Genomic DNA, 13,594 nt, shown 5'->3' on the forward strand with positions numbered 1-13,594 from the left:
CCTGAAATCACAATCATTGGAGGATTGTGATGTACTCTTAGCATCCTTCATTGTCTCATACTTGTCACCTGAAGATTCTCCTATCTCTTCCTTTTTGACATAGCCCAATCCTGCATGTTGTGGTAATTCCACCACTTGGATGGGATTCACAATGCCTTGCCCATTAGCTCATAGGCCCTTGTCTTCATATCCCATCTTCTTCACTAATATTGAACCAATGCCTGTAGCACGCTTTTTAAAAGCACCCAACTCATCATCATCATGTGAAAATGAAACTAAAGAATTACCAACATTGTTTAGCTCTGAAGCAGGAGATGATGGATTTTCTAATTCCTCGTTGCACTTCAACCTTTCCAAGGCCTCTTCCATGTCTTATAACTGAAGCTGCAATCTCTGGTTCTCTTCTTTTTCTTCTTGTAGAAGTATTCTCAGGTCAACATTCTCTACTTGAAGGCTCTAATTGATCTCTTCCTTTGAATGATGGGAAAAAGATGAAAAAGAAGAATATTCACTTAAAGATGGAGATGGAGCATCGTCCTCTGCTCTATCTTTCTCATGTTCCTCTTTTTCCATTTTCTTTTCATAATCTCCATACATTATATCTACCATGATTTACATCCTATAAAAGGCCTCATAGAGATCTATGTGATCCTCCATTTTCTTTACTTGTTGCACATTCAATCTTTGGTTATCATTCACACTCACACTTTGCATCAACATGAAGACTGCTCTGATACCAAACTTAACTCAGATTCTCTCAACTACCAAAATCAACCAAGATCTTTTACTTTTGTGATGTTAACAAAATTGCATGTGAAAGAGCATGAAAAATTAGATGTGCATACATTAAAGAAGACGAAACATAAAGGAAACCTTCAAATGAAAGAACACAAACAAGTTGATAATAGAGTTCACCTACTGTAGGTTACGTCTTCGAGCCCAGTGCCAAAAGTGGGGAGGTCACATCATTAATTGCTACAAGATGATGATGAATACATGATGTGTTATTTGTCAATACAATGGATAACTCCCTTAACTAGAGCGGCATGTCTCTCCACGAGATGCTCCTCTATAAGAACTCTCACTCATAAAATATCTCCTTCAGCATGAAAAAATATCACTCTCACATGAAGCGGCATACAGGGATCCTCCAACAAAATGGTAAACCAAGATCTCAATCATAAAATCATCATATCAACAAAAATTAAAAGAAGACATGGCATCAATGCATCTTATACCTCCACTTTTGGGGACAGCCTAAAAATGCACAACTCTCCTAAAGAAACAGACATCATGATTGAATTCCTAGCGAAAAATCGTGAAATCTGACTATAAACTCGACTCCCTCCTGACTCGGTCAATTTTGGGCTCCCCAGGAATCGCAAAGATTCTCTTTTGTGGGATAACTAAAATTTGGCTACTCAAATGAAGAAACAGATTATGTCATCACATTCCTTGCGAAAAACTAAGAAAAATGAGTATAAATTTGGTCTGGTTCTGAAACTGTCAATTTCGGGCCTCTAGGGAATCTTTCATATTCTATGCATATTCCTACGTCAAGGTTCCACCTTCTTGAGTCCACCCTCAACATTTTTCTTCTAAAAAATTCACTACTTAGATCATAAAATTGATCATGCCATGGGACTCCTGGCAAAATTCTAGCTCATTTGAGTATAAATTTAGTATGATTCTGACACCTTCAAAATTGTCTCCAAAGGAATCTCCAAAATTCTCCATAAGATTCTTCAGGGCAATATTTTGTAGAATATTCCTTTGGAATATATCCCTCGAAATTCATACCCAAAGGTTGGCTCTCGATTCCACTCCTCCATTCGACCTTCATTGGTCCCCCCTCCATTGCAAATGATCAAGGTTTAAATAAAATGTTTGGAAATCCCACTTAGCATCTCGACTATCAAGTTAACAATACCATTCATTTTGAACTTAATGGGTTGCGGTCTCAAACCCTTGTCTTTTGTACCATAGTTACCATATACTATATGGTTAAAAAAAATAATTGTGAACAACATGACCTACTCCCTACCCTATTAATATGGCTTAACTAATACTTTAATAATGACTTAACCCACACTTTAATAATAGTCTTTGACCATGCATTTTATTGATTTAAATGACCCATAACCTTATATGGTTATGTTCTATAACCATATCATTTAATATCATAGCCACTTAAATATATATAGTCGTTCGTATTGAATCATACACCCTAGTTTCAAACCTCCTAACTTAGGTTCATATAGTTATTATTTTAACCATTTTTTTTATTTATTAATCACCATTATGTTTAATATAATAACCAACTTTATTATTATTTATATTTTTGGATATTATATGTATTTTTTTAATATTTTTCTTTCCTTTTGTGTAGGGGCAAGATGCGATGATGGAGCATCAAGTGTCAATGAAGGGCTACCATGTACCCCAAGGTCTCACAAGCTGAATGGGATGCCATGTGGCATATTGTGCCCCCCCTTTTGCTTGTCTTGTCAACCTTCATATTGCAATAAGTTGGTCATACAGACTCAAATTTGAGTGTCATTTGCACCATTGAAATCAGGACGATGGATTCTACGTTTTGGTCCTAGTTTGGATGAAATCCAAGAACTTTTATTTTTGAGCCTTTTTGGAGCCACTTGGATCAGTATCCCATAGTGTTTATCTATGGTATTTTTTATGATGAAACCTATTTATTTTCTTGAGGAAATCTATTATGGAATTCAAGAGTACCAACTTAGATCCATCTTATCTCCAAACTTGATGCCTCTCAACACTTGGTAGATCCGGATTTATGATAAATCTAGGTTGGTATTTAAATTTTCATCTATATTTTAATTATGATTGGTATAATCATATATAAAAAAAGTTATAAAATTTTTATTTTTATTTTTCAAAAGGTGGAAAAACCTATCAAACTCAGTTTGTCAAACCAACAGTGAGGACAGCCATCTCTGGCTGCTATCCGCGAATGTCAGTTGACACATCACTGTTATCAAGGAAAACCACGCCACCTGAAATAACCCGCTGGTGGTCCGTAAGGGAGCAGGCTTTCACTCCTGCCAGATGCCTCTGGGTCTTGGGCCATTAACCTGTTTCCTTACGTCCGAGGAAGACGAGCTCTTAGCCAAGCAGAAGCAGTTTTAGGGCATACTCCAGGCCCAAACTTAATTTTAATTATATAAAAAAATTAATATAAAAATTAAACATATATATATTTGATAAAAAACATTATAAAGTAAAAATTAAAAATTAAAAAAAAACCAAAATCTTAACATTTAATATTGGACTAGTCTATAATGCGGGTTTTTGGAGATGGATGGGGGCATTTCCATGGGTGATGGTCATACATAGCATGACAAGAATTATGACATCCCTTGATTTCCCGGCAACCCCTTTTTCCCTGCGACATCAGTTTGCATCTCCCGAAGGTCAAATAATGGTCTACTAGGATGACTTAATTAATGCACACCTGAGGAACAATCCTTTATTTGAAATTCAAAATTTGAAATTTAAGCACGCTACATGAATGCCCATGCCTAGGGTGAATGCATGAACGTGTGTGGGGTAGAAAGGATGACAGTGAGGATGTCGACCGATTCTCTAGTAGAAGGTGGCTTCACAAAGAGTTTATGCCTTTTCCACTGCTACGACAATTGCACCAACATCATCAACCTCTACTTCATTCTTGCCATTGGGAAAGGTGCTTATTATACTTCATTATGCATTTGGGAGGATTCCATACTCGCTCAGGAGCATTGCCTCCTTGCAACCTATGATGACTCATTCAGGGTTCTTCTATGGCTCCATTCGGTAGCCTGTAAAGAAAGTGAGGAGCTGTGGCTTAGTCAGTACCTGGATTTCAGGCGATGTTTTTTGATGGGGAAAAGAAATCAGGGGAAACCTCATTCTCGAGGTGGCTTGCCACACTCTCGCCACTCCGACAACCAATTTATTGCATCCTGTTTGCGTGTGAGGTGGTGTTTGTATACATCCTAGGCATGTGAGATCGAAAGAAGAAAATCCGAGATGGAGATTGCACCCGAATCTGCGTTTTTGAGTCGGGAAATGGTCGATAAGTTCTTCAAACTTTTTGAAGAACTTAGTTATGATTTGAAATAATAATTTCTTAATCAATAATAATACCAACGGGTATCCTAGCCACGAGAGATCATCCAATCACCAACCCAATGGAACTTGTCACTCCACTTATGAAGGACTTGAGGTTTCACGCATGCTCGTGGTCATTGTTGATAAATACATTATTAGTGACACACAGGTGGAGCATTACAAAGCCATGAAAAGTGCTGGTCAGGAAGTGGGGCGATATATCTCTGAGAAAGTTGGCCATTGTTTCCATCTCAACGAGACTGCCATCAAATATGATCCTGACACTGCTAAGGAAACCTCTAAACTCCTCTATTTCATTAAAAGTTGATTTTGAGGTTTATTACATACCATGTTATATCTTTTGGTCACTTTGATTTTACAGTTCCTCACATTCTTAGCCATTTAAGTTGTGTTATCAAGTGTAGATTTATATTTTCTACTTACCCGCAAGTTTAGTTTTTCTAGTGTGGATTTATGATTTCTGTTAATATGTAATGACATTCGCGCTATGTTAAGATCAGGTCATAGTGTAAGAACTATTTTAAATAATTTGCTGATATATATTTGTATAAATGAGATTGTTTATATAATATCGTCTTGATTTTATATTTATTGATATTCTATTTTTATCATTTATCCAATGTGGCAAATTGTATCATAATTTATTAATACTATTTTTAACATGGAGAAAACTCTAACCAACTCATAAGACCCTTTGATTCAAGGTCAAGGCTTCGTTGGTTTGGTGTTGTAGCCACAAGACCAAAAACAACTATGTCATCAATTTTTAAATTAAATTTTACTAATGGAAGAAGAAAAATTGTATTTAAAAATTCCTAAGCAATTATATGATCAATTTCAGACATATTATGAAGTAAGTTAAGTGTCTGCTTTGATGTTTATTTTATATAATTATTCTAATATATTTACTTAATAAAATATGATGTCATCTATTTTTAAATGCTTATTTTAAAAATGATATAGAGGTTAACCAATTTAACCAATAACATAAGTTGGTATTAGATAATTGTTTAATAAAATTGCATATATTAATAATAATTAAATATAATAACAATAATAATTAACATGGTATATTATTATAATAATAATAATAATAAAGTAGTTAAGTGATGATATCAATTTAAATAATCGGAATTTATAGTATTATGATTATTAACATGCTTCAAGGAAAGAATGGCAATAATATAAACATGAAACTTTTGTCCAAATTACCATATTGATAATTATAACATGCTAAATAATAAAAAGAAATTGATACTTTATCCAAAGTTACTAAATAGCATATGCTTATAATTAGCCCAGTACTACATATAAGGGTCTTATGGGTCTTATGACAAATTTTGAGTAAATTGTAACTTGAGAGAAAGACATACTTGTACACTATCTTAAATATTGTGAGTGTCTCAAATCATTGCCTCTATAAAAAAAATATAGAACACAAATATTATTGTTTCTTAAGCTACAAATTATACTATATCTACAATTAGATATATATTGCCTCTATAGAGATAATATGTCTTTAATCTGTTATTGTGTCTATAAAGACAACATGTCTTTAATCCTAGTTGTTGTCTCTCTAAAGACAATAAAAAATCTCCTTATAAATAAATATAGAATGTGAATATTTTTGTTCTTCGAATAATTAATTCATGCTAGGGAAGGATGGAATCAAACCACCAACCTCTTACTTGCAAAGAAAGTGCTCTTCCATTGAGCTAGCACGCTTTAAAAAACTATGTGATCTTGATTAAAAAATGATATAAATCAATTACCCAAAATGTACCATCATATTAGTGAAGAAAATTTACGTTACATGTTACTAAATGAGGAATTTAAGACAAAAGAGAAAAATTGTACATAGTACTAACTACATATCATTTCCTCAACTCCTTTCTGGTAAATTTCTTAGGATGTCTATTGAAATAATTTTCCAAAAAAAATGAAGGCACAAGAATTGGAGTGTGAAATGCTAACTTCCTATTTGTTATCTTTTAAATTTTACACAATGAACAATTGCGCATAAAAGATTATTCACATTGGATTGAATTCACAACCAACACATAACAAATTTGCTAATATTTTGCTCACTCCATAGTGTCTGGAATTAAGAGATCCCTCCATAAACATTATTATTAGCTCATTTTTATTACAAAAACATCATTGAATCGAAACAAAAACCCTTCTTCAAGATGACAATATTCAAAAAAAAAAAACCATCATACATACCTCTTCAAGTTGGAAAGGCTTCTAATATATTCTCATATAGATGCTACAAGGTCTTGCAGAGACCCATAAGAATGGAGCACCTAAAATATAAAATCAATCTTTGTAGTTATGGTTATACTTGAACTCAATTTGCATACATGTATGTTCATATACGTACCTCCTGTCACTAAGTAGATCACATAGTTTGCAACACAAAGTTTGAAACCATATATCTCAAAGAAACTAATCCATAAGTGAAACCATTTTTCTATGCAAAATGCTTTGTTCATCAAATTAAGTATTTCCTCTTAAACTCTTAGTGGCAAAGCCTCCATCATAAACATATTTCCATTACTTGAAAGGATAAAAATTCAGTAAATTAACCATTAGTAACTACATGAGCACAAACATAACTATTAGCCTAAGTACATGTTTATGTACATACCATATTTGTATCAAAATTAAAATCAAAGTGTAGTGGGTGTAGTATGGATACTAGATACATTAAAAAGTGGTATTAGAGAATAGTTATAAGTTTGTGAGAGGAACTTGGAGCACCCCACCACCTAAAACATGCCATTGGGGTGGTTGGATATATAAGAGAGTGGTATCAAAGCAAAAAATAGTATAATTTTTGTGGTTTCAAGAAGCACCTAGTAGCCTCAATAAATGACAACCTATTGAGTATGTTACATCAACAAGTATAATAAGGCCTTTCGAATTTTAAGAATATTGTTAGGCTCAAACATGGTGGAAGATACATTGAAACACCACATAGGACCTCTCTACATGATTTTCAACTTTGAATGGGATATGGTTGCTATTAATTGGATTTTGGAAATAAGGATCACTCTAGGGCCTAAACCATGGTAAAAAAGAGAAACAAGGGCCTTACATACGAAAATGAACCCTCTAGGTCCTAAGCATTGTGAATAAGGCATCCAACCATGAATAATACCCTTTCTTTGGGGTCTTTGATCCCCAAATGGTATTCTAGGTACTATTAGGTGGTTTTGCATAAAAAAGATGGGCTTAGGGACATTGAGTGTTCCTAAGAGAGGAAAATAGTCTTAATGATAAATATTTTCTTTGCATACATGTAAAGGTGAGGGAGTTTTTGCATGATATGAATTTGTGTACTAAAAACACATATGCATTGTTATTAGCTAGCTTAAATCCATATTAAATTTGAATATTAAAAATTGAAAAGGATAAAATATCTAGATGTGTAAGTTTTTTATCATTTACTTCCATGCTATGGATTAATTCCTTGATATTAAAATATTTACACACTAACAACTTTGATACCTCTAAATGCTTGAAAGATTTGGTTTTAAGATGGATCTTAGATGTTTTTTTTAAATGTTGTCACATACATATGTTTGTATGTAGTTATTGATTTATTTAATTTAATTTAATTTAATATTGTTTAAGATTGAGCTGAGTTGTATTTTTTTTATTTTTTTTAATGCAATAATATGTTCATTGGTTTGTTCTTCACAACTTCTATTCATACTACATTGTAAATGTATGAAATGTTTTGCATAATATGAAATTATATTGTTATTAACTAGCTCATATTCATCTCAAACTTGAATCTATCGAGCACCTAAAGAGATCAATTTTTTAAAATGTAATTTTTTTATCATTTAATTCCATGTTATGTATTAATTCCTTTATATTAATAAAATTTACACACTAACAAACTCTATACCTCTAGATTCTTGATATATCTAGGTTTAAGATGTATGAATATTGGTTTAATATTTTTTAGATGTTGTCACATACATATCTATTTATGCATGTGATTTATTTATTTATTTTTTTAATTTAATTTAGTGTCATCTAAGACATAATTAACTTGTATATTTTACATTTTTTAATATAGCATTATATTCATTGGTTTGTTCATGACAAATTCTATACTCCATACTACATAGTAAAGGTGAATGAAATTTTGCATGATATAAACTTATATTATTATTAACTAGTGTCGATCCATCTTAAAATTGAATCTATCAATTATTTAAGGGATCAAATTTCTTTAGATGTTCTCTCTCAGCAAAACACACTACATAATATAATTTTTTTGATGGCATTAATTTATATTTTTCTAATTTTTTAATGTAGCAATATATTCATTAATTGTTCCATCACAACTTCTAGCCACATGTAGATATATTTTTTACTCTTGCTACACCGACGCATGCACATTATTAATACCTATAAGTTTATGTAAATTAAAAAATAAATGATTGAGAATATTTTTTTCTTCACGTGTTAGAAGAATCGTTGATAGATTTTTATCTATTTATTTTTTAAATATTTAAAAATGATTTCATTATTTTGATAGATTTTAAAATATATGTTTTATTTTTTTTTTATTTTTTTTATATATTACCTCTTAGTTTTTAAATTTTACCTATTTAATTTTTTCTCACTTTCTTGGTTTTATATATATATATATATATATATATATATATGTAAGCTTAGGTAGATTTTCCTTTTCTATTTATATATAAATAAACTGAAACCACATAAGTTAATAGATGGCCTCAACTTGCCCAATGGGAAACCAAGTTTGTTGGCCACTGATGCGTATTGTAAGCCATCCAGAAACGATAAGTTACCAGTCTTTCTACCCAAGCTATATATACATAACTATTTAAGAACCAGTCTATAGTCTTAGATAACATAAGCATGCATGTAAAAGAAAGCTAGCCACTAAAAAACAAAAAAAACCTGAGCTTTATCATTGTGCTCAACTATTCTTTAAGGTCTTCCGGTTCTAGCTCAACTGTCACTGGATCTTCAGCTAAATCTCCAGGCGCTGGTGTCATTTCGATAATGCAAGGAATGTGTCGCTGGATACGATCCAGTCTAATGTCCTTCTTGTAGAGCTGGAACTGGATATTTTGCAGGTCCTTTTTGTAGTCTGGCATGTCTCTAATGATCAAAGTGATCCCCCTGGACACCTGTTCCATTACTTTTCCTACCAATCTTTTCATGAGCCAATACAAATGCAAGGTCTATTTGAATTGGGATAGTCTCCCTTTGGTGTTCCCAATATCTGGAATGTGTTCTTTCCATTCCTCCATTTCATCCTCGGAGTCCTCTTCCATAATTCGGTCCTCTATTTCTTCTATAATTTTGTGAATCCCTGCATCCGTTCCTTCCTTATATGCTTTCACTGCCTCCCTGATAGTCTCGTCTATGGATCTTCTCCCTTTCCTCTGTTCCATGGTTCTCGGGTCCTTTGAATGAGGACCATATTTTCCTCGTCCTCCACGGCCTCTTCCTTTGGTTGGACGCGCCATGTCACAGTTGTCTACTACCTGTTCACAGTGATCACAGTTCAATGTCAAGATAATAAAACCATTACCAGTCCAAATGTCGATTGTCTTGTGGAGTTTCTGTTCTCTATCACTGACTCCCCTCTGCCCACACTCTATTGCTCCCAGGCATTCAGGTGAAACAGGGGTGGGCTTCACCTTCTCCCTGCTCAACCCATCCTGCCCCTCGGTCAGACCCAGCATGGTCTCGGTCACTCCTCCACTATCCCTTCCTCCCGCATTGAGGTCCCTCAGGCTAACCCATTCCCTGTTCGATCTCGGTAAAGCATGCAAAGGGAGCTTCGTGCTGAGACTCTCCTCCCTCCCCCTGCCTTGCATGCCATCGCCACTCCCTACCCTCGCAGCGCTACCGCCTCTGCATGCCACCCATTCCTTGCTTAGCTTCCTGCCCAGCTGCCCCTCCCAGGCTTGCTCTTCTCTGTTGCCATATCTCCCCCTATCTACCTAGAAATTTGGCTTGAAGAACTTCACCGGACCCTCAATCCTCCATTCCACCTAGATAAAATCCTCTCTAGCCTCGCTAGCCTTTTCCCTGAGCAAAATGCACCACTCCCTATTAGCTTCTATGCCCTCAAGCCTGACCAGCAGCGACGAAGAGCTAAAGGGCCACTCTTCCTCACTGTTTTTGCTCTTTCTGCTCAACGTAATCTCTCCCTATGGTATTTCCTTCCCGACAGGGCACAATTCTCTTCCCCCACCCGGCATGCTGGACTTTCCTTTACTAATTACAAAAAGAAAATAGTTAACGTACCTGTGGTTGCTATGCCTGCTTGCTGAATGCGAGTATGGCTGGTCCTCTGCTCTCATTCTCCTGCTGCCCTGCAATCTATCCATCCTCCCTTCTCTATGCTCCCTCTCATACTTTGCCTTACCTACCTGCCATCCCATCCACCTTACACAGCCATCCTTACCACCTCTTCTCTTACCTGCGTACCAAATGCCACTTCTCCCTTTTGACGTCGCTGCAGACATGCGAGATGCCACCATGCCCTGCAGTATAAGCATGTGGGCAGTGGTAGGTAGTCCTCTCACCTCCTGGCCCCTGACTTCCATTATTACTTTGATTACCCACTCCGTCACTCCGATCGAGGGCTTGGTTTTATATTTTTACTATTTTATAATCTTTGTTGTTTTTTCTACCTTCTTCTCTACTATTAAGAGCTCTTTCAATGTTTTAAAGATGAAATTAATAATTCATTAATATCATGTATGATTAATTTTTAAAATTTTTAAATTCATTTCAATCTTGGTGATATATATTTAAAAATAAATGCAGTTCATTAATATCATATAATATATAATTAGACCAGAAACTCTATTTCGTCTTCAAAGTGGACCATAGAGCAAATATAATAAAAAAACCCTTTCATGCAACTTTATATATTATTGTATAGAGATGATTGATAATTTGAAATGGCTATTCTTGAACGAAGAATTCATAAAAGTGAAATATCATAAAAAAAAATGTGTGTTATAATCCTACTTTCACAAAGTGCCGAAATATACCATAAAACTATAAAATGATGCGAAAAACACTTACTACTGCAAATTATATCCCTTGTTCCAAATAAAGTTAAAGTTTATTAATTGAAGGAATATTTGGAAAATAACTCCAATGAATCACATTGTACCCTTACATTATATAAGATATAAGTGTTTATAAGTGTTGCAAAATGAATTTGACTGTACATTCCACTACTAGTACAAGCGTTAGAAAAATTACAAAATCTGGTAGCTAACGACTGAGCGAAGACACTGGAGATGGAGCCGAAGTGGGAGGAATTGTTATATTGTCAAAACCAATTGTTGTAGGAGCAACAACAAACGATGTAACCTCACTTATCGTCCCACGGGCTCCGGTTCTGTGAGCCTCGCACAGGTGGGGCAAGTAGATACCAGAAATTATATATCTATATGAATCATTCATGGGCTAAATCCAGGTATAATAGCCATACATATATTCATGGTTACAGTTATGTCTCATGTAGGATATCCCGTAAATATAATATTTTACCTCTGCTAAAATATAGGGTACATGAATATGATAATGAAGAGTAACAAGTACCTTCTCCAGCCACAAGATTGAAGTAGAGGTCGATGATGTTGGCGCAGTTGTTGTAGCAACTGGGAAGTCATAAATTCTTTGGGACATAAATTAATTTTATTATAATATTATAACAAAGTGCATTCATTCCCGCAACATTTCCAGTAAGAATCTGACCTAAATTCCAATATTAAAGAGTTATGGGTATGGCTAATGGACTCATAGCAGGAATCATTATTTAAAACCATTATTATCGTTACCGATGGCAAGATATCTTGCATTGACCTTCATGTTAATCGTAATTTGAAAAAAAAAAATAAACAACAACTTACAAGGTTAATATTATAATTCAATTTAATTTATTTTTCAAATATTTTAATTTTGCCTTTTTTACAATATGATTGGTTGAGCAAGTTTGGGTTTTTTTGTACAATAATACTGGTGTACAGGTTATCGTCACTTCAAACATGTGAGTGTCAGCGGTACAATTTTAAACTGAAATGAACCACTGTGTCTCGATCCCATTCTTTTCATTCACGAAATGGACATAGAACAAATAATAAACTAAATATAAAATTCAATAATTAATCGATATATAAATATATTAAGGTTTCGTTTCTAGTTTAGGCGGTTGGAGGTTCGAGTATCTTTTCACAATTTTTGAGTTGGTTTTGTAGGTTTTATGTTGAGATGGATGAGGAGTTCATAGATTACTCAACTAACCTGTTGGAATTTGTACTCATCTAGCAAAATCCCCTTCATCATTTTAGTAACATGAAGCAGTATCCACCACCTGACTCCTCGAGCATGGGTTTTGATGAAGGTCTTTATTTTCTTCTTAATCAGGGGTCGGTCACTTTAAGGTTTTATTTGGAGGCTGGTCAAATTTCTCGGGGGGCAACTAGGTCACTTGGTGGATACTTAGGTTGGTAAAAATGACAGTGATGGTGTCGCTCTGGATGGCTTGAATTTTTGCCAAAAATTGGTTAAAACCTAGTATGTAGTTGGATATATCATCAGCGTTGGTGACAACATTGAGAGAAGTAGGGTTGCAGGGTTGTCCCACTTCACAGTGACTGGAACCAGAAAATTCGCAAGGAGTTGGTGATCGAAAATAGGGGTTTCTAGACGGGATTGTATTTTGTATAATGTCGATGGAGCTCTCACCACCTCTGTAGCATTTGGTCATGGGGAGGACCCTTCATTGTGGTGCAATTTCGAGGGGCAGAATGTCTCACACCACTGGTAATGTGCCCGAAGAAATTGATGTAGGGGTTGGGCAAAAGAAACAAGGTAAAAAATCAGAAGGCACAAAGGTTAGGGAGAATGGGAGGCTATCAGTCTTGGGTGTTGGATTGAAATTTGATGACATTATAGATGTTGTGGGAAAAGCGCTGGTTAGGAGGGTTCTAGTTAGGTTCTATTGTGCTTAGAGGCTGAAAAATTGGACTCAGCGATTTTGGAGATAAATATTGGACGCACTCTGTGTGGTTTGTACTCTGTCGATGGTGTGGTTTGCGCTTAAGTTATGTAAGGTGGAGCATGCAATTTGGGCTCTCTCCATATTCTCGAATATAGAAATGGCTCCTATTTTCTGAAAGTGGTGGGCACCTCTACTTGACTCGGAAAGGGAGCAATTGGGTGTAGCCCGATTTGGGTCAGGCTACTTGATTTGTCATTCGAGTTATAGACAAAGGATATTTTTCGGAAGATTGGAGATGACCTCGATAATTTCCTAGATTATGATAAATCCTATATGGAGACAGGAAAATGAGATATGCCAAAATATTGATTCATTTGAATACACGATAAGGTCTCGTGGCTAGCTTGGAGTTGTGTTATAAGG

This window comes from Pinus tabuliformis, chromosome 4_1 (assembly GCF_031772625.1).
Source record: "Pinus tabuliformis cultivar Carrire ecotype Pingquan chromosome 4_1, CPIR1, whole genome shotgun sequence".
Taxonomy (NCBI): Eukaryota; Viridiplantae; Streptophyta; class Pinopsida; order Pinales; family Pinaceae; genus Pinus; species Pinus tabuliformis.